The 19,882-nt window shown below is 38.4% G+C and overlaps 1 non-coding gene across 1 annotated transcript; it reads right to left on the bottom strand.

Moving 5' to 3' along the window:
- Positions 1-5,622: 5,622 nt before the first annotated feature.
- Positions 5,623-5,729, bottom strand: LOC138874233 (small nucleolar RNA R71). The gene has a single exon (XR_011401277.1). It is a non-coding gene; the product is annotated as a small nucleolar RNA R71 (small nucleolar RNA).
- Between the last annotated feature and the right edge of the window lie 14,153 nt (positions 5,730-19,882).

The following is a 19,882-nucleotide window of genomic DNA, read 5'->3' as shown; positions in this document are numbered from 1 at the left end:
CATTTTTGGGGCAAGGGCTTGCTCTTTCAAGAGGAATCCGTCCCACTCTTCATTTCTATGTTCCAAGGTAAGATTTTTGGGGTATTTTGAGTTGATTACTACTCCTAAACACTTATATTAACTTGGATTGATCTTGAAAATCCTTAGATTTTCCTTCAAATCCTTGAATTTATCAAGAACACCACAAGTGGGAGTTCTTAAAATTCTTACTACAAGAGGTATGTCTATTATCTCCAACTACTGTATGGTGATTATTTATGTATGATATATACATTAGAACTTGAGGTATGGTGATTGGAGGCCATAAATTTCCAATTTAAATACATGATCAGGGTAGGAATTTAAAGGTGATTAGTTGATGGAATTTTGTTGGTTGGGTGTGAATGGTTGATCACACATGTGATGTTAGGAGTATAAATTGTTAAAGACTCATGGTGGGATGAAATTGTTGGTTAATGATGATAGTTGGCGGAACCAATACTATAGTTATGAGGTGTAAATATCTATGCCTACAAGATGTTTGATAATAGGCCTAAATGCCATAAGTTATGGGAATTATTACTAATATTGGCCCTATTGAATGTTGTATTGTAGATTGAAGTTACCTAAGAGTAGTGGATCATTGTAGTACCATTAAGGGGCAAGTCCCAGATACGTATGACTAAAACCCCGTCTTTTAGAAATCAAGCTTCATCGATATTTGTGTGATTTTGGTCAGATTCGACACACGAGGAGGCCAATTTGAGAGGCAAAGGCATAGCAAGCTAGCGTTTTGGCCAGTTTGAGGTGAGTAATGATTTTAAATGATGTCCTGAAGGTTTGAAACCCCGGATTTGCACAACGTAGTGCTATACTAAGTTGAGATACACACTGTGTGACGAGCGTGAGGTCCAATGCTATGGGGATTGTGACTTGGTCCATCCCGAATGATATTTTACTACATTTTTGATTGAGACATATACTTTATTATTGTGAATTGGGCTTGTTGCCATTCTTGGGGCCTTGCGCCGTCCTGTAGAACCCTTAGGGGATTTTTGACTGGTTTTCCTTACCTATTTTGTTATATAATTTATATCCTCATTCATGTTTCCAATTGTTTAAAAATGATATGAACCAGATTTTTGAAATGTTAATCATAAATAGAAAGAGATATGAGGGCTGAGTTCCCGACCATACATTATGCCCGAGAGGCTGTGATTTTTAAATGACTGAGAGGGGTCGAGGACCCAATAGTGAGGATATTTTATATAATATGGATCGGGCTGCACGCCGCAACAATTATATAGCGCTTGGGCTGAAGGAGCCCCTCCGGAGTTTGCACATCCCCAGTGAGCGCAGTCGACTATTATTATTATGGATCGGGTTGTACGCCACAGCGATGTACGGATCGGGCTGCACGCTGCAGCGGTATATACATTTATTGATTCGGTTATCATCAGAAGTATATGAATTGAGAACTGAGGATAAGAACGAGTAAATGAACTGAAATGCATGAGGAGCTGATGTATACTGATTATATCTATTTTACCTGGTTTAAAGAATTTCACATGATTTCCTCATTCACTACTTAAATAATTTTACTGTTTTAATATAGAACTACTTAGTGCCTTTACGTGATTTCATACTGTCAGGTATTATTTATTGTTATTACTCACTGGGTCGGAGTACTCACATTACTCCATGCACCATGTGTGCAGGTACAGGTATTACTGAGGCATAGAGCAAGCTTTCCTGCCGTTCTGTTTTCATCGGAGTTATCGAGGTAGCTGCATGGCGTTCGCAGACCCAATTTCTCCTTCTATATCCACTTAATATTCCGCTTTTTATACATATTTCTGTATTAGATTGTTGAAACCTTGTATTAGAGGCTCAGACTTGTGACAACGGATCAGTGGGCTGTTTTACAGAGATTTTTCGTGATTATGGTTTCCGCACATTTCATCTGTTAAATTCATACTTCTATTTATATTAAATTGGTATTAAATCCCGAAAATTGGTATTGAATTATAAAGAAAGAGATTGTGAGATGTTAATTGGTCAGGCTTGCCTAGCATTGTATTGGGCGCCATCACGGTCGGGGTTGGGTTCGTGACAGGTATCGGGCCTGTATTTTGGTTTCGGCGCCCGGTATAGGTCTTATATATGATTTAAGATAATTCTGTTATGTTTGGTAAGAAACGGAATCCGTTTGACGTGATTCGGACCTTAAATGCAAATTTGATGTTTAAAGGAGTTTTGAGAAATTTCATTGATCTTGAGGTTTAATTTGATGTTCATGATGTTATTTTGGTGATTTGAGTACACGAATAAGTCTGTAGGAAGCTTTTGAGGTTGTGTGTATATTTGGTTTGGAGCCTTGAGGGCTCGGGTGAGTTTTGGATAGGCCACGAGGTGCATTTGAACTTAGAAAAATTGCAGAAATTTTACTGGTATGATCAGGCCTGCAGGCTTCGCATTTGCGAAGCCTGGCTCGCAAATGCAATATCGCAAATGCGAGGGCTTGGTCGCAAATGCGAACCAGCCCAAGCCTGCCTTATCTCGCAAATGTGAGCTAGGTTTCGCAAATGCGAGGATCCCCTTCACAAATGCGACGTATGCTGGGAAGGCTTGAAGTTGCAAATGGGACTTATTGTTCGCAAATGCGAAAAGCCCAGATTTCCTAAGGGTTCGCAAATGCGAGCTTCCCTTCGCAATTCCCAAGCTAGCAGAGGTCGGGGTTCGCAATTTGTTCGCAATTCCCACATTTGAGACCTGCACTTTTATACTTAGACGATTTTAAACTCATTTTTCACATCTTTTCAAAATACAAACTCCTTTGGGCGATTTTCCAAGAACAACTCTTCTTCCAAATCGATTGTAAGTTAATTTTTACTCATTTCCTTCAATCATTAACATCTTTTAACATGATTTGTACTCAAAATCAATGATTTTCATGGGGGGAATTGGGTGTTTTGGGTAGAACCTAGGTTTTTTAAAAAATGGGGATATGGACCTCGATTTGAGGTCCGATTTCAAAACAAATTATATATTTGGGTTCGTAGGGGAATGGGTAATCGGGTTTTGGTTCGAACCTCGGGTTTTGACCATGTGGGCCTGATGACTATAAAATATTCATATATTATATGCTTAAAAATAAATTATTTTAAATAATATATATATATATATATATATATATATATATATATATATATATATAATATGTCCATTATCTGTATTTTCTAATAGTATTTTGTAGGAAATAAAAATATCATGATAAAACAAATAAAGGAATAAAAAGAGAAGCATGAGGCATCATGGCAATAGAAGCATGACGAATCATGGCAAAAGAACCACGAGGCATCGTGGCACCTTATGAGATTTGATTTCTATAAATAGGATGTTTGTGTTGAAAGGGGAAAAGGATCATACGTGCCTAATTAGCAGCTTTTCTTTAGCTTTGGTCTTTACTTCTCTCTTTATCTATTTCATTTTATCTTGTAGCCTTTGAATTTTCTAAGAGTGTTGATAGTATTTTAAGAATTTCTTTCTTTGTGAGATTTAAATACTCCATAATGGAGTAATCTCTTTTGCTGGGATAGTTGATGAAGCTCGATAGCGTTATAATATTAATCTCAATTTTACTACATGCTTGACCTGAAACTTTCTAATTATATTTCTATATTGTGCTGGAATACTAGTTTTAATTAATTATTATCACTTCTATCTATTTATTCTCCAAAGTTAGTTGTATGTCAATTTTGTAATTCTCACGGAGCAAAATTAATATATGATAACTATTGGGTAAAATAATAGAATGAGAGTAATTCTTTTTAAGCTATCATTCCAAGCCTGTAATCCTGCTTACTTACATTCTAATTCTCACGGAGGAGTTGTAGTTGGCAAGATTATTGATTTTTAGTAAAAAGTAATCGCAAGAGGTTTTTGCTATCTTTTAGCACAATTCAGGCAAAAAAATTATTTCGGTTTAATCATCACAAGTAATATATCAATTGATTTACATAACCTCGCGGAGTGATGTTAATTGATTATTTCTTAGTGAGCAAAATATAATTGTATTAGCAATAAACAGTTATTCCTAAGAGAAATATATGTAGAAGCTAAGATTTTATTATTATCACGCTATCGAGTGAATTCAATGATTCCCAACTCTTTTTAAATATAAATCTTCCAAAAGTTATTTAGTTCAACTTAAGCAATTTAAATTTTCAACAAACAAAACTTCATCAATTTGATTCTCTCAAATAGTAGTGAGAAAATTATAAGTTTGTAGCTAGATTCTCCAATCTCTGTGGGACGATATCATACACTATACTAGAATTTGATAGAGTACGAGTAGCAAAATCTTATACGCATTGACCTCGTCAAATTTTTTGGCACCATTGCTGGGGATTGGCACAAGTCTACTTCAGACTAAATATTTTGTTACTAATTTGGAAACTTACTATTAGTATTATTATCTTTGCTATCAGTGTTTACTAAATATTACTACTATTACTTTTACTATTACAAGTACTAACATCTTATACAAGTGTTATTATCATTTATCCTTCTTATCATCATTATAGCATAGCAGTCACTATTATTAATACTAGTACTACTTGTAACTATATTCTATATTAGTATTATATTATTATTTTCTATCGTTATTTACTGTTACTACTAACTGATTTCGTTTACCATTTTTTTTCATAACATCTATTGCTAATTAGTACTAATAAAATAACTATTATCATGTACTACTACTACTACTACTACTACTACTACTATTATTATTATTATTATTATTATTATTATTATTATTATTATTATTATTATTATTATTATTATTATTAATAATAATAATAATAACAACAACAACTACAACAGCAACATTATCATACTACTATTTTTATTTGATCGCTTATTATTTTTGTCATCTTTGTTGTCCTTGTTATTTATCACTTTCTTTTAATTATTTTCTTCTAAGTACTACTACTACTACTGCAACTACCACTTTAGGAGTTAAGTTTAGTTTGTTTTTTTTTTTAGAATTTTGAGTAGTTTATAACCCGCTCTTCTATAAAAGAGTTGGTCATTTACGATCCTGAAATTGAAAGATTTCTTCGATTGCGCAGGAAAGGACAAGCATTATCTTCCCAAAGCATAGCTTGTGAAGGTAAGGAGAATCAGGAAGTAGAAAATATCAACTCACGCGAAGTACCACCACCAGTACAAATAGAGGATCAATTTGATGAATTGGCGCCAAGGCCAGCAAACAGAATCCTAAGGGATTATGCTAGACCTGACCGCTTCAACTGTGAATCTAGTATCAGAAAACCTCCAGTGGCAGCCAACAACTTTGAAATCAGGACTGGCCTGATTCAAACAATTCAACAGTCTTGCATCTTCACTAGAGACACAAGTGAAGATCCACACAGTCATTTAATTGACTTTTTGAAACTTGTTGAAACAGCTAAGTATAATGGAGTACCTCCTGAAGCTATCAAGTTAAGGCTATTTCCTTTCTCTTTAAAAGGAGATGCCAAGACTTGGTTGCGAAGTTTTCCACAAGGTTCCATTACCACATGAGATCAAATGACTCAAAAAATTTTAAACAAATATTTTTCCCCTGCTAAAACCACAAAGTTAAGACAAGACATATCTAACTTCTTGCAGACTGACACAGAGTCAGTTTATCAAGCTTGGGAAAGGTTAAAAGCAATATTAAGAAAATGTCCACACCACGATATTCCTGAACATATGCAATTGTATATTTTTTATCACGGGCTAAAACCCTTTTCTAGAAATGTGATAGATGCAGCTGCAGGAGGTTTAGTAATGGGAAAAACAACAGAGAAAGCGTTGCAATTGTTGAACGAAATTTCTGAGAATGTCATCCAATGGCCATCTGAGCGTATAATTATCAAGAAGGCTGCTACAGTAAATCAGGTTGATGCTTTAAATACACTAACACAGCAAATTATTTCTTTGGCACAAAAGTTTGAAACTTTTCAGGTGAATACACAACAACCAAGCCAATCTGAGGCTTGTGACATGTGTGGAGGAAATCATCAGAACCATGAATGTCAAGCAACCAATCACAATGATGAACATGTCAATGTCATCGGTTACAAGCAGTATCCTTTTGGAAGCCCAATGGCACAGAAACACTCAGGATTTCAATGGAGCAATCCAAATGATGCAGAAAACTCTCAAAGCTTCTAGAAGCAACAAATACAGGGTCCACCCGGATACCAAAATCCAAACCATGGTCAATCAAACTTTAGACTTTATCAACAAGCAGGGCCCTATCAACAAAGGCCTCAACAAGCTCATTCAAGTCTTGATGATCTTCTGTATAAGTATATTAAGGTCACTAATGAAAAGATAGAGAGCCAAAATTCATCCCTCAAAAATCTGGAAATACAGTTGAGCCAATTGGCAGCTCTTGTTTTGGAAAAGATTCAAGGTCCCTTATCAACCAATACAGAGAAAAACCCAAAAGAGCACCTTAAGGCCATCACCTTATGATCAGGTAAGGAGCTTGATGAACCCTATGAAGACCAGTCAGAACAACAGGTAAACAACGGTAAGAATGTTGAAATACCCTCTGAACCATCTCAAAAGAATGAAGTCAAGAAAAAAGAAGAAAATTTTTTGAAAAATTGACTCCTCTCCCTGTGAATATTCTCTTTCCACAAAAAAATGAAAAGAGAAAATGTCACGACCCAAAATCCCAACCCGGTCGTAATGGCGCCTCTCGTGAGGACAAGGCTAGCCAATCAACAAAACAGTACATCTCTTTATAATTACTTAGCAGGAATAAGTCTAAATCATGGGCAATATAATCTTAAATGCGAAATAAACGTGATAGAACAAGGAAAACCCTCCCAACTCAGCCCGAAATCGGGGTGTCACAAGTCATGAGCTACTACAGAGTTTACTAATATTTTACAAAGTCTGGAATTATCATAAATAACAAAGATAAGGGAGAAAACGGGGTTGCGGACGTCAACAGCTACCTCGTTACTCCTAGTCACCGCCTGGTCTGGAAAGAATCAGCGCTCAGGAGCGAACTCAGCTCTGCCTGTATCTGCACACATGGTGCAAGGAGTAATGTGAGTACTCCGACCCAGTGAGTAATAAAAATAAATAACGACTGAAAACATGAAATCTCATAACGGCACAATATAGCGCTATCCCAAGCAGTAAAATCAGTTATACAGTAAAATAGTGAGTATCAGATAATTCTTCTTTTAAAACAGTAAAGACAAATAATTTCCACAGTAAGGATAAATCAAAAGCTTGCCCCTCGGGCTCAATATGTAAATCTCAGTATAGTATCAGCCCCTCGGGCTCACTCCCAACTCACCAGCACACAACATCAGCCCCTCGGGCTCACTCCCAACTCACCACACACAAGCAACGGCCTCTCGGGCCCACTCCCAACTCACCTGGGTACCCTGCGCTCACTGGGGGTGTGTACAGACTCCGGAGGGGCTCCTACAGCCCAAGCGCAATATCAATAGGCCTGAAAGCCTTCACACATCACACACGAGGCCTGAAAGCCTCCTCATATAACACTCGAGGCCTGAAAGCCTCCTCACATCACTCAACATATCCTCACGTATGGCCCTCGGCCTCAATCAGTCCAGAAAATAATCATAAGCCTCTTGGGCATCAGTAAAACAATAGTGCTCAGCTCAACAGCATTATAAATATCATTAAATCTCGAGTTGAGTATAAATGTAGCTGAGTTCACAAAATAATATAATTCAATTGGACTGAGTTCAAATAATATTTCAATTCGTGAGGAAAATAGTGATGTAAATTCACAAAAGATTTCAGATAATTGGCACGAAGCCCAAATATGGCAATAAGCCCAATCATAGTGAAAAACAATAAATCTTTATCAATTACGCGGTAAAAATATCAACTGGGATGGACCAAGTCACAATCCCCAATAGTAAATGACCCCGCGCTCGTCATACAACGCGTGTCTCATCTCAACATAGCAGTATGTTGTGCAATCCGGGGTTTCAAACCCTCAGTGCATCATTTAAAATCATTACTCACCTCAAGACGGCCAAAAGACTACTCCGCGATGGCCTTGCCTTTTGAATTTGCTTCCTCGCGTGACGAATTTGCCCAAAATTACAACGAATATGTTGCATTATACTAAAGAGACAATACCCAATCAAAAACAATCAAAAAATATCAAAATTCATGGATTTGGCAAAACCCGAGCCCCGGGCCCACATCTCGAAACTCTGAAATTCTTACATCAATACGATCCTTATCTCGCCACGAGTCTATACATATAAAATTTACCAAAATCGGAGTTCAAATGACCCCTCAAATCTTCATTTTAGAATTTCAATCTCAAGCCCTAATTTCTTATAATTTGGCTATGTTTTCATGGATTTCAAGGATGATTCTTCAATAAAATCATGTATTTAACTCATAAAACTTACCTCCAATCGATCTCAGTTGAAACTACCTTCAATCCCCGTCCAAAAGCTCTCCAAATGACTGAAAATGGTGGATAAATGAACCAAAATCGGATATAAACTCACTGCCCAGATTTTTCGGAATTATTGTTCATGCGCTTGAGGTCACTATTCACTGTTCACCCGCGCCGTTACTGTTCACGCGCGGGTACTGTTCACTACTGCAGAAAATACAACAGCTTTTAAGAAATTTGCAGCACAACCATTTTTCACTAAAATGGCTCTAACTCCATCATACAAACTCGGAATTAGACGATTCTTGTTCCTATGAGTCACAAATAATAATACGAACACAACCCTTCAATCGAAACTTAATTCGGAGCTCGTTTTCCCAGTTTAATACCCATTTCACTCGTTAAACAATTAACTCACATTTCACGTCAAAAACCCAATCGCGACTTGATGAAATTATACCAAAATTTCCATATCAGTCCTATAATTCATGATTTAAATTTTGGAAGTCTCGAAATCAAATTTGGATCTCTAGAACTAAAAATGAACCTTTAGATCATTACATTTATGCTCAAAACGGCAAAAATCTTCCAAAAATGACCCGTTGGGCATCCGAAACACACCCGAGGCCCCCGGGACCCCGACCAATAATACCAACCAGTCCCAAAATACATTACGGACTTGCTCGAGGCCTCAAATCACATCAAACAACGCTAAAATCATGAATCAACCTCCAATCCAAGTTTTATGAACTTTAGAATTTCCAACTTCTATTTCCGATGCCGAAACCTATCAAATCACGTCCGATTGACTTCAAATTTTGCACACAAGTCCAAAATGACATAACGAAGCTAAAAAAATTCTCGGAATTCCGTTCCGACCGTCGGATCAAAATCTCACCTATCAACCGGAATTCGCCAAAATACTAACTTTGCCAATTCAAGCTTAATTCTACACCGGTCATCACAAAAATATTCCGGACACACTCCTAAGTCCCAAATCACCTAACGAAGCTATCCGAACCATAAAATTCGCATTTCGAGCCCTCTAACACATAAGTCAATATCCGGTTGACTTTTCTAACTTAAGCTTCCTTAAAAGAGACTAAGTGTCTCAAACCTTACCAAAACTAGTCCGAATGACTTCAAATTTTGCACACAAGTCACATTCGACATTACGGACTTGCACCAACTTTCAGAATCGCATTCCGACCCCGATATTAAAATTTCCACTTCCGGTCGAATTTTCTCAAAAACCTTCAAATTTCTATATTTAGCCAAATGACTTCAAAATGACCTCCGGACATTCGAATTCACTTTCGATTGCGCTCCCAACTCAAGAATCACCATACGGAGCTATTCCCAGACTCAGAATCCCAAACGGACATCTATAACTCTGAAATGCCTTCCAACCCAAATTTATGAAATTCTTCTAAAATACTAACTTCCACAATATACGCCGAAATGCTCATGGGTTATCCAAAATCAAATACGGACATACGCCCAAGTCCGAAATCATCATACGAACATGCTAGAACTTTCAGATCCCAATTCCGAGGTCGTTTACTCAAAATTCCAATCTTAGCCATTTTCTTCAACTTAAGGTTGCCGCAATGAAAAGTTTCTTTCCAATTTGACTCCGAATTTCCCGAAATTCAACTCTGACCATACGTACAAGTCAATATACCTGAAATGAAGCTGTTCATGACTTCCAACTATCGAACAACATGCTAGAGCTCAAAACGACCGGTCGGGTCGTTACATTCTCCCCCACTTAAATAGACGTTTGTCCTCGAACGTTCTAAGAACTGATCTTAAGTTATCTGAAATCACTGTTTAACACCTCGTGCACCTGCCCGTGCTACCACAACTCATATGGACACATTAGTTTGATCAAATCTGCAGATATCCTCTTTTATCCATACAATAAGCTCAGAACCCAATTCCAACACCTGAAATTCTCTGCCAGACCTGTTCCCTGTATATAAACACTGTATCAACTACCACACGAGGTACCAGAACACGACTGTGTACCTTTGTTGAATTAGCACCATGCATCGCATAATTCACCATCTAACCACAATGACACTCCATGAACCTTAATAGCCAAAATTCTACGACTCTGATGCTCCCAATGCATATGATGATATACATATACATTCTGTTATAATGCTGACGATATAACCACAACGGAGGAGATGTGCAGAAATTTCTAACCAATTGCAGAGTTAACCAAACATTAATCCTCTCCTTTTTGACTAAAATCATCACCTCATTACTACCCAAATACTGGTAACTACCCTATAATATACCTCACATAATCCCACTGCAATGGTCCCCGTTACCAATAGTCTCGCCTCACCTAGTACGAGCTGCTCAGACAACCAATCACCACAGACAATGACCAATGGTCTCACATGATGCAAAAATGTGCCAATAGGCCATAATGCGAACAAGATACATAAGGAAATGATTCAGTAATGGACTGCTCAACTCACACAACTAATATGGACTTTTCCTTAGAGAATAGGAATTTATCAAGCCGTTTCACAGCACACATGGCACAATCACAATATTACATGAGTTGACAAGCATGGAACAACATATGATATTCCAACACCCCTCCTTGAGGAGCGCTATACTAAAATGAACATATCTGACTCACATGAAGCCCATAATCCTATTTAAATCCATTCACCCACTTCAGGTCGATTCTGCTCGCACTAAACTAGGCTGATGGCCTTTCCTGGACCCGTAATAAGTCATTTCTTCTCATAACATGAAAGAACTACCACCATAGCCTGGACAACACCCCACAATCCACAACCAAATGAACCAAACGGCTTCATATAGATCTTAGATATTCTTCCAGCATTTCAACTTTTTTTAAGTCCCCAAAATTTCTCCCAGATTTTTTCAAATTTTTCGGCAGAGTCTCCCTTGTAATTGGGACTATCCACCTGTCAGAGTAACACCAAAATAACTCCTAACAGCATGTCCACAACCCAACAAATACCACAAGTATATCAATAACATTAATCTCGCATTACAAGCCTGACATTATCACCATGATATTTTGACATGAAACGAATCATTTGTATGATCACAACCACATTTCTGGTCTTAATAGTTGTTCATAAATAATTCCATCATTATAAATAAATCTCATATTAACCACCACCTCATTTCAAATTTTCATAATACTGACAACAGAATGTGAGGCATGAAGACCTCATTATTACTTACTCGTATTAATGAGTCACATTTAACGCCACATCGAACTCATCTCATAAACTAAAACTCAATGTTTACAGTACGAAAATGGCTGAATATGAACATAAAATATATAAGAATTATCAAATCAACCTAACTGGCATGACTCCCTTTAATATTATCGTACGAATTAAACTTTACAAAGGAAAATTTTAAACTCATAATTATGTACCACAAGGACCTTGTCCTTATATAACCTCCACCGCGGCTTGCAGCCCGGTTTAAATATTTCATATTGTGCCAACTGCAGTTTTCAATTTCCTTTCTTTCTTCTTCTCAATAAATTTCGTAAACATTTTTTTTCATAGCACATAACGAACCCTCATACCGGTAAGGCATATAATTCATAAAAAAAAAACTTGGAACCTATTATTCCGAAACACACTAAACCCATTGTAGTGAATAATAAACATTACTTTAACCTTACCCCAAATCCTTGGAGCCCAATTTCTAACATCCAGAATTCTTTTCAAGACCCGAATCTCACATACACATACTGTATAAGTCCGAACAAACTGTGTCAAGACATAACAATAACCCTAGATATAATCGCATAATATACTACACAACCCGTATACTCGCAACACCATTCTCGATCACCATAACCACTCAAACCAACCAAGTAGCAGTAGAAAACCTCAAATTAAACAGAACCTTGCTCCAAAACCTTCGTACCCCATCAATAATGAAGAAATATACAGGAACTCACAATACACAACACGTTCCCCATACCTGTAGAAAGTATCTATTTTAAACCATGGTAGAAACCATCAAGAACACTTGGAAATCCATTTTCTCCTAATCAAGCTATCAGAACTAAATTCCTCTAATTCAACCAGGCCACGCAGGTCATCAAACTCAGAAATATTGCCATATTACTACAGCTAGTTCAACAAAAATTCTTCACAAGCTTAGGTAACACAGACCGTAAAATACCTCAATTCCACTACTAAGATCACCTTCATTCTCGTGACAATCAACTCAAATTTCTCAATTAGAGTCAAATTCAAATCTCAACACATACACCCTGTTAGTAGAAAAGAAACTCTCTACTCAACATAATAAGGAACACACTTACTTTGCCTCCAATTAACATTTTTGTATACCTTCCACCATCATACACATTACACAATCACTTAGTCTTCCTGGGTCTAAACTCATACTGTAACATGAAATTTACTTCACTCCAAACAGGAGACTTGAAAAGATTCTTCACGCCCATAACTCAGAGCTACACCTCTAATCACAATGGAAATCATACACTTAATATTTCACCTATCATCCAACAGATCTTCCTCGACACTTCCAAGTCATATAGAAACATCTCACAGTACTAACATACCCATCACATTGCTACACAGTCGTCATTCCCGCTAATAGGGGCAATACCGGACATATAAGTTCAAAACACTTGCTCACACAATCAGCACCTCGGTGCTTAAGCCGTAGGAAAAGATCCGGCCTCAAGTCCTTCAGACTGGCCCAACATCAACTCATAGAGATCACGTCTCGCCCCTCAATCAGGAAATCACAAGCCATCAAGGCACATCTGATACTGAGCGCGTATGCGAACGCGTGGAAGGAATTTCAAGAGTTACTTTTCTAGCTGAATCAAGAATGCACGATAAGAATTCAAGAATGTGAAGTTTTCCTAAAGGTTCTGCAGTCTCTCGAGGATAAATACAGACGTCTTCGTACCGATCCGCGAGACTCTACTAAACCTGCTCATGACTCGTGAGAACTAGTAACCTAGGCTCTGATACCAACTTGTCACGACCCAAAATCCCAACCCGGTCATGATAGCGCCTCTCATGAGGACAAGGCCGGCCAATCAACAAAACAGTACATCTCTTTATAATTACTTAACAGGAATAAGTCTAAATCATGGGCAATATAATCTTAAATGCGAAATAAACGTGATAGAACAAGGAAAACCCTCCCAACTCAGCCCGAAATCGGGGTGTCACAAGTCATGAGCTACTACAGAGTTTACTAATATTTTACAAAGTCTGGAATTATCATAAATAACAAAGATAAGGGAGAAAACGGGGCTGCGGACGTCAACAGCTACCTCGTTACTCCTAGTCACCGCCTGGTCTGGAAAGAATCAGCGCTCAGGAGCGAACTCAGCTCTGCCTGTATCTGCACACATGGTGCAGGGAGTAATGTGAGTACTCCGACCCAGTGAGTAATAAAAATAAATAACGACTGAAAACATGAAATCTCATAACGGCACAATATAGCGCTATCCCAAGCAGTAAAATCAGTTATACAGTAAAATAGTGAGTATCAGATAATTCTTCTTTTAAAACAGTAAAGACAAATAATTTCCACAGTAAGGATAAATCAAAAGCTTGCCCCTCGGGCTCAATATGTAAATCTCAGTATAGTATCAGCCCCTCGGGCTCACTCCCAACTCACCAGCACACAACATCAGCCCCTCTGGCTCACTCCCAACTCACCACACACAAACAACGGCCTCTCAGGCCCACTCCCAACTCACCTGGGTACCCTGCGCTCACTGGGGGTGTGTACAGACTCCGGAGGGGCTCCTACAGCCTAAGAGCAATATCAATAGGCCTGAAAGCCTTCACACATCACACACGAGGCCTGAAAGCCTCCTCATATAACACTCGAGGCCTGAAAGCCTCCTCACATCAGTCAACATATCCTCACGTATGGCCCTCGGCCTCAATCAGTCCAGAAAATAATCATAAGCCTCTTGGGCATCAGTAAAACAATAGTGCTCAGCTCAACAGCATTATAAATATCATTAAATCTCGAGTTGAGTATAAATGTAGCTGAGTTCACAAAATAATATAATTCAATTGGACTGAGTTCAAATAATATTTCAATTCGTGAGGAAAATAGTGATGTAAATTCACAAAAGATTTCAGATAATTGGCACGAAGCCCAAATATGGCAATAAGCCCAATCATAGTGAAAAACAATAAATCTTTATCAATTACGCGGTAAAAATATCAACTGGGATGGACCAAGTCACAATCCCCAATAGTAAATGACCCCGCGCTCGTCATACAACGCGTGTCTCATCTCAACATAGCAGTATGTTGTGCAATCCGGGGTTTCAAACCCTCAGTGCATCATTTAAAATCATTACTCACCTCAAGACGGTCCAATGTCTACTCCGCTATGCCCTTGCATCTCGAATTTACCTCCTCGCGCGTCGAATCTGGTCAAAACCACAACGAATACATTACAATAGGCTAAGCGAATATAACCCAATCGAAAAGACTCGAAAAATATCGAAATTCACAAAATTCGCAAAACCTGAGCCCCGGGCCCACTTCTCAAAAAATTACGAAAGTCACATCACCGGATTCCTCATCTCGCCACAAGTCCGTACATATAAAATTTACCAAAATCGGAGTTCAAATGACCCCTCAAATCTTCAAATCTTATTTTCAAATCCCTAGGCCTAAATCTTCAATTTACTCCTCAAAAATATGTAATCTAGTCGGATTATTCAATGATAATTCAATATTATGGAGTAGAAATAATCACAAGTGACTTACCTCAAGATTTCCCAAGATTTCTTGCTAAAAATCGCCCAAAATCCGAGCTTGGAAGTCAAAAACAATGATCAAACTTGGACTGCTGGACATTAAATCTGTCCAGAAATTTTCGGTACTGTTCACGCGGGGCACTGTTCATGCGCGTGAGGGCACTGTTCACTGTTCACCCGCGCGGTTACTGTTTACGCGCGGGTACTGTTCACTGCTGCAGAAAATATAGCAGCTTTTAAGAAATCTGCAGCACAGCCATTTTTTACTAAAATAGCTCTAACTCCATCAAACGAACTCGGAATTAGACGATTCTTGTTCCTATGAGTCACAAATAATACGAACACAACTCTTCAATCGAAACTCAATTCGGAGCTCGTTTTCCCAGTTCAATACCCATTTCGCTCGTTAAACAATTAACTCACATTTCACGTCAAAAACCCAATCGCGACTTCATGAAATTAAACCAAAATTTCCAGCTCAGTCCTATAATTCATGATTTAAATTCTGGAAGTCTCGAAATCAAATTTGGATCTCTAGAACTAAAAATGAACCTTTAGATCATTACATTTATGCTCAAAACGGCAAAAATCTTCCAAAAATGACCCGTTGGGCATCCGAAACACACCCGAGGCCCCCGGGACCCCGACCAATAATACCAACCAGTCCCAAAATACATTACGGACTTGCTCGAGGCCTCAAATCACATCAAACAACGCTAAAATCATGAATCAACCTCCAATCCAAGTTTTATGAACTTTAGAATTTCCAACTTCTATTTCCGATGCCGAAACCTATCAAATCATGTCCGATTGACTTCAAATTTTGCACACAAGTCCAAAATGACATAAAGAAGCTACAGAAATTCTCGGAATTCCATTCCGACCGTCGGATCAAAATTTCACCAATTAACCGGAAATCGCCAAAATACTAACTTCGCCAAAATGAGCTAATTTCTTCACCGGACCTCCAAAATTAATTCCGATTGCGCTCCTAGGCCTTAAATCATCCCCCGAAACTAACCAAATCATCAGAATTCAATTCCGAGCCCTCTAACTCACAAGTCAACATCCAGTTGACTTTTCTAAACTAATTCTTCCTTAAAGAGACTAATTGTCCCATTTCATACTAAACTCGATCCGAATTGACTCAAATTCACCAAGTACACATATTGAAGCATGAATAAGCATTTAACGGGGAATACGGGACGAAAATATAGGAAACGATGGTTCGGGTCGTTACATTCTCTCCAACTAAAACAAACGCTCGTTCTCGAGCGAGTTAAGAAACATACCTGGAGTTTCAAATAGGTGCGGGTACCTGCTCCGCATCTCCTGCTCGGTCTCCCAAGTAGCCTCCTCCACGGGCCGATCTCTCCACTGTACTTTCACTGATGCTATATCTTTTGATCTCAATTTTTGAACCTGTCGACTCAAAATAGCCACTGGCTCCACATTATAAGTCAATTTTTCATCTAACTGTACTGTACTGAAATATAAAATATCAGACGGGTCCCCAATGTACTTCCGGAGCATGGACACATGGAATACCGGATGAACACCCGATAATCTAGGCGGCAATGCAAGCTCGTAAGCCACCTCTCCAATCCTCATAAGTACCTCAAATGGTCCAATAAACTGCGGACTCAACTTCCCTTTCTTTCCGAACCTCATAACACCCTTCATCGGCGAAATCTTCAGCAAAACCTTCTCGCCCTCAATAAATGACACATCTCGGACCTTCCGGTCTGCATAACTCTTCTGACGCGACTGAGCTGTGCGAAGTCTTTCCTGAATCACCTTCACCTTTTCTAAGGCATCCTGGACCAGATCTGTCCCCAACAACCTAGCCTCACCGGGCTCAAACCAACCCACTAGAGTTCTACACCGCCTCCCATATAAGGCCTCATACGGTGCCATCTGAATATTGGACAAATAGTTGTTGTTGTTGTTGTAGGCAAACTCTGCAAGTGGTAAAAATTCAACCCAAGAACCTCCAAAATCAATCACGCAGGCACGCAACATATCCTCCAATATCTAAATAGTACGCTCGGACTGTCCATCCGTCTGAGGATGAAATGCTGAACTCAACTCCACCTGAGTGCCCAACTCGTGCTGAAAAGTCCTCCAAAACTGAGAAGTGAACTGAGTACCTCTATCCGAAATAATAGTAACTGGAACACCATGCAACCACACAATCTCAAGAATAAAGATCCTAGCCAGCCGCTCCGCAGAATATATGGTACACACCGGAATGAAATGCACTGACTTGGTCAGCCTATCCACAACGACCCAAATCGAATCAAAATTCTTCAAAATCCAAAGAAGGCCACTCACGAAATCCATAGTAACTCTCTCCCATTTCCACTCAGGAATAATCATCTGCTGAAGCAAACCGCCCGGTCTCTGATGCTTATATTTCACCTGCTGACAGTTCAGACACCGAGCCACATATCCCACAATGTCTTTCCTGGACCGTAATAAGTCATTTCTTCTCATAACATGAAAGAACTACCACCATAGCCGGGACAACACCCCACAATCCACAACCAAATGAACCGAACGACTTCATATAGATCTTAGATATTCTTCCAACATTTCAACTTTCTTAAGTCCCCAAAATTTGACTAACTCCCAGATTTTTTCAAAATTTTCGGCAGAGTCTCCCTTGTAATTGGGTCTATCCACCTGTCAGAGTAACACCAAAACAACTCCTAACAGCATGTCCACAACCCAACAAATACCACAAGTATATCAATAACATTAATCTCCGCATTACAAGCCTGACATTATCACCATGATATTTTGACATGAAACGAATCATTTGTATGATCACAACCACATTTCTGGTCTTAATAGTTGTTCATAAATAATTCCATCATTATAAATAAATCTCATATTAACCACCACCTCATTTCAAATTTTCATAATACTGACAACAGAATGTGAGGCATGAAGACCTCATTATTACTTACTCGTATTAATGAGTCACATTTAACGCCACCTCGAAACTCATCTCATAAGCTAAAACTCAATGTTTACAGGAAAATGGCTGAATATGAACATAAAATATACAAGAATTATCAAATCAACCTAACTGGCATGACTCCCTTTAATATTATCGTACGAATTAAACTTTACAAAGGAAAACTTTAAACTCATAATTATGTACCACAAGGACCTTGTCCTTATATAACCTCCACCGCGGCTTGCAGCCCGGTTTAAATATTTTATATTGTGCCAACTGCAGTTTTCAATTTCCTTTCTTTCTTCTTCTCAATAAATTTCGTAAACATTTTTTTTTCATAGCACATAACGAACCCTCATATCGGTAAGGCATATAATTCATAAAAAAATGTTGGAACCTATTATTCCGAAACACACTAAACCCATTGTAGTGAATAATAAACATAACTTTAACCTTACCCTAAATCCTTGGAGCCCAATTTCTAACATCCAAAATTCTTTTCAAGACCCGAATCTCACATACACACACTGTATAAGTCCGAACAAACTGTGTCAAGCCATAACAATAACCATAGATATAATCGCATAACATACTACACAACTCGTATACTCGCAACACCATTCTCGATCACCATAACCACTCAAACCAACCAAGTACCAGTAGGAAACCCCACATTAAACAGAACCTCGCTCCAAAACTTTCATACCCCATCAATAATGAAGAAATATATAGGAACTCACAATACACAACACGTTCCCCATTCTGTAGAAAATATCTACTTTAAACCATGGTAGAAACCATCAAGAACACTTGAAAATCCATTTTCTCCTAATCAAGCTATCAGAACTAAATTCCTCTAATTCAACCAGGCCACGCAGGTTATCAAACTCAGAAATATTGCCATATTACTATAGCTAGTTCAACTAAAATTCTTCACAAGCTTAGGTAACACAGACCGTAAAATACCTCAATGCCACTACTAAGATCACCTTCATTCTCGTGACAATCAACTCAAATTTCTCAATTAGAGTCAAATTCAAATCTCAACACATACACCATGTTAGTAGAAAAGAAACTCTCTACTCAACATTATAAGGAACACACCTACGTAGATTATTCCGCATGAGATAACCCACCTACTTTGCCTCCAATTAATATTTTTGTATACCTCCCACCGTCATACACATTACACAATCACTTAGTATTCCTGGGTCTAAACTCATACTGTAACATGAAATTCACTTCTCCAAACAGGAGACTTGAAAAGATTCTTCACGCCCATAACTCGGAGCTACACCTCTAATCACAATGGAAATCATACACTTAATAGTTCACCTATCATCCAGCAGATCTTCCTCGACACTTCCAAGTCATATAGAAACATCTCACAGTACTAACATACCCATCACATTGCTACCCAACCATCATTCCCGCTAATAGGGCCATTATCGGACATATAAGTTCATCACAATTTCTCACACAATCAGCACCTTAGTGCTTAAGCCGTAGGAAAAGATCCGGCCTTAAGTCCTTCAGACTGGCCCAACATCAACTCATAGAGATCACGTCTCGCCCCTCAATCAGGGAATCACAGGCCATCAAGGTACATCTGATACTGAGCGCTCATGCGCGCATGCGAACGTGTGGAAGGAATTTCAAGAGTTACTTTTCAAGCTGA

This window comes from Nicotiana sylvestris, chromosome 7 (genome assembly GCF_000393655.2).
Source record: "Nicotiana sylvestris chromosome 7, ASM39365v2, whole genome shotgun sequence".
Taxonomy (NCBI): Eukaryota; Viridiplantae; Streptophyta; class Magnoliopsida; order Solanales; family Solanaceae; genus Nicotiana; species Nicotiana sylvestris.
Note: the sequence above shows the minus strand (reverse complement) of the source record. Positions and strands in the feature narration are given on the sequence as shown.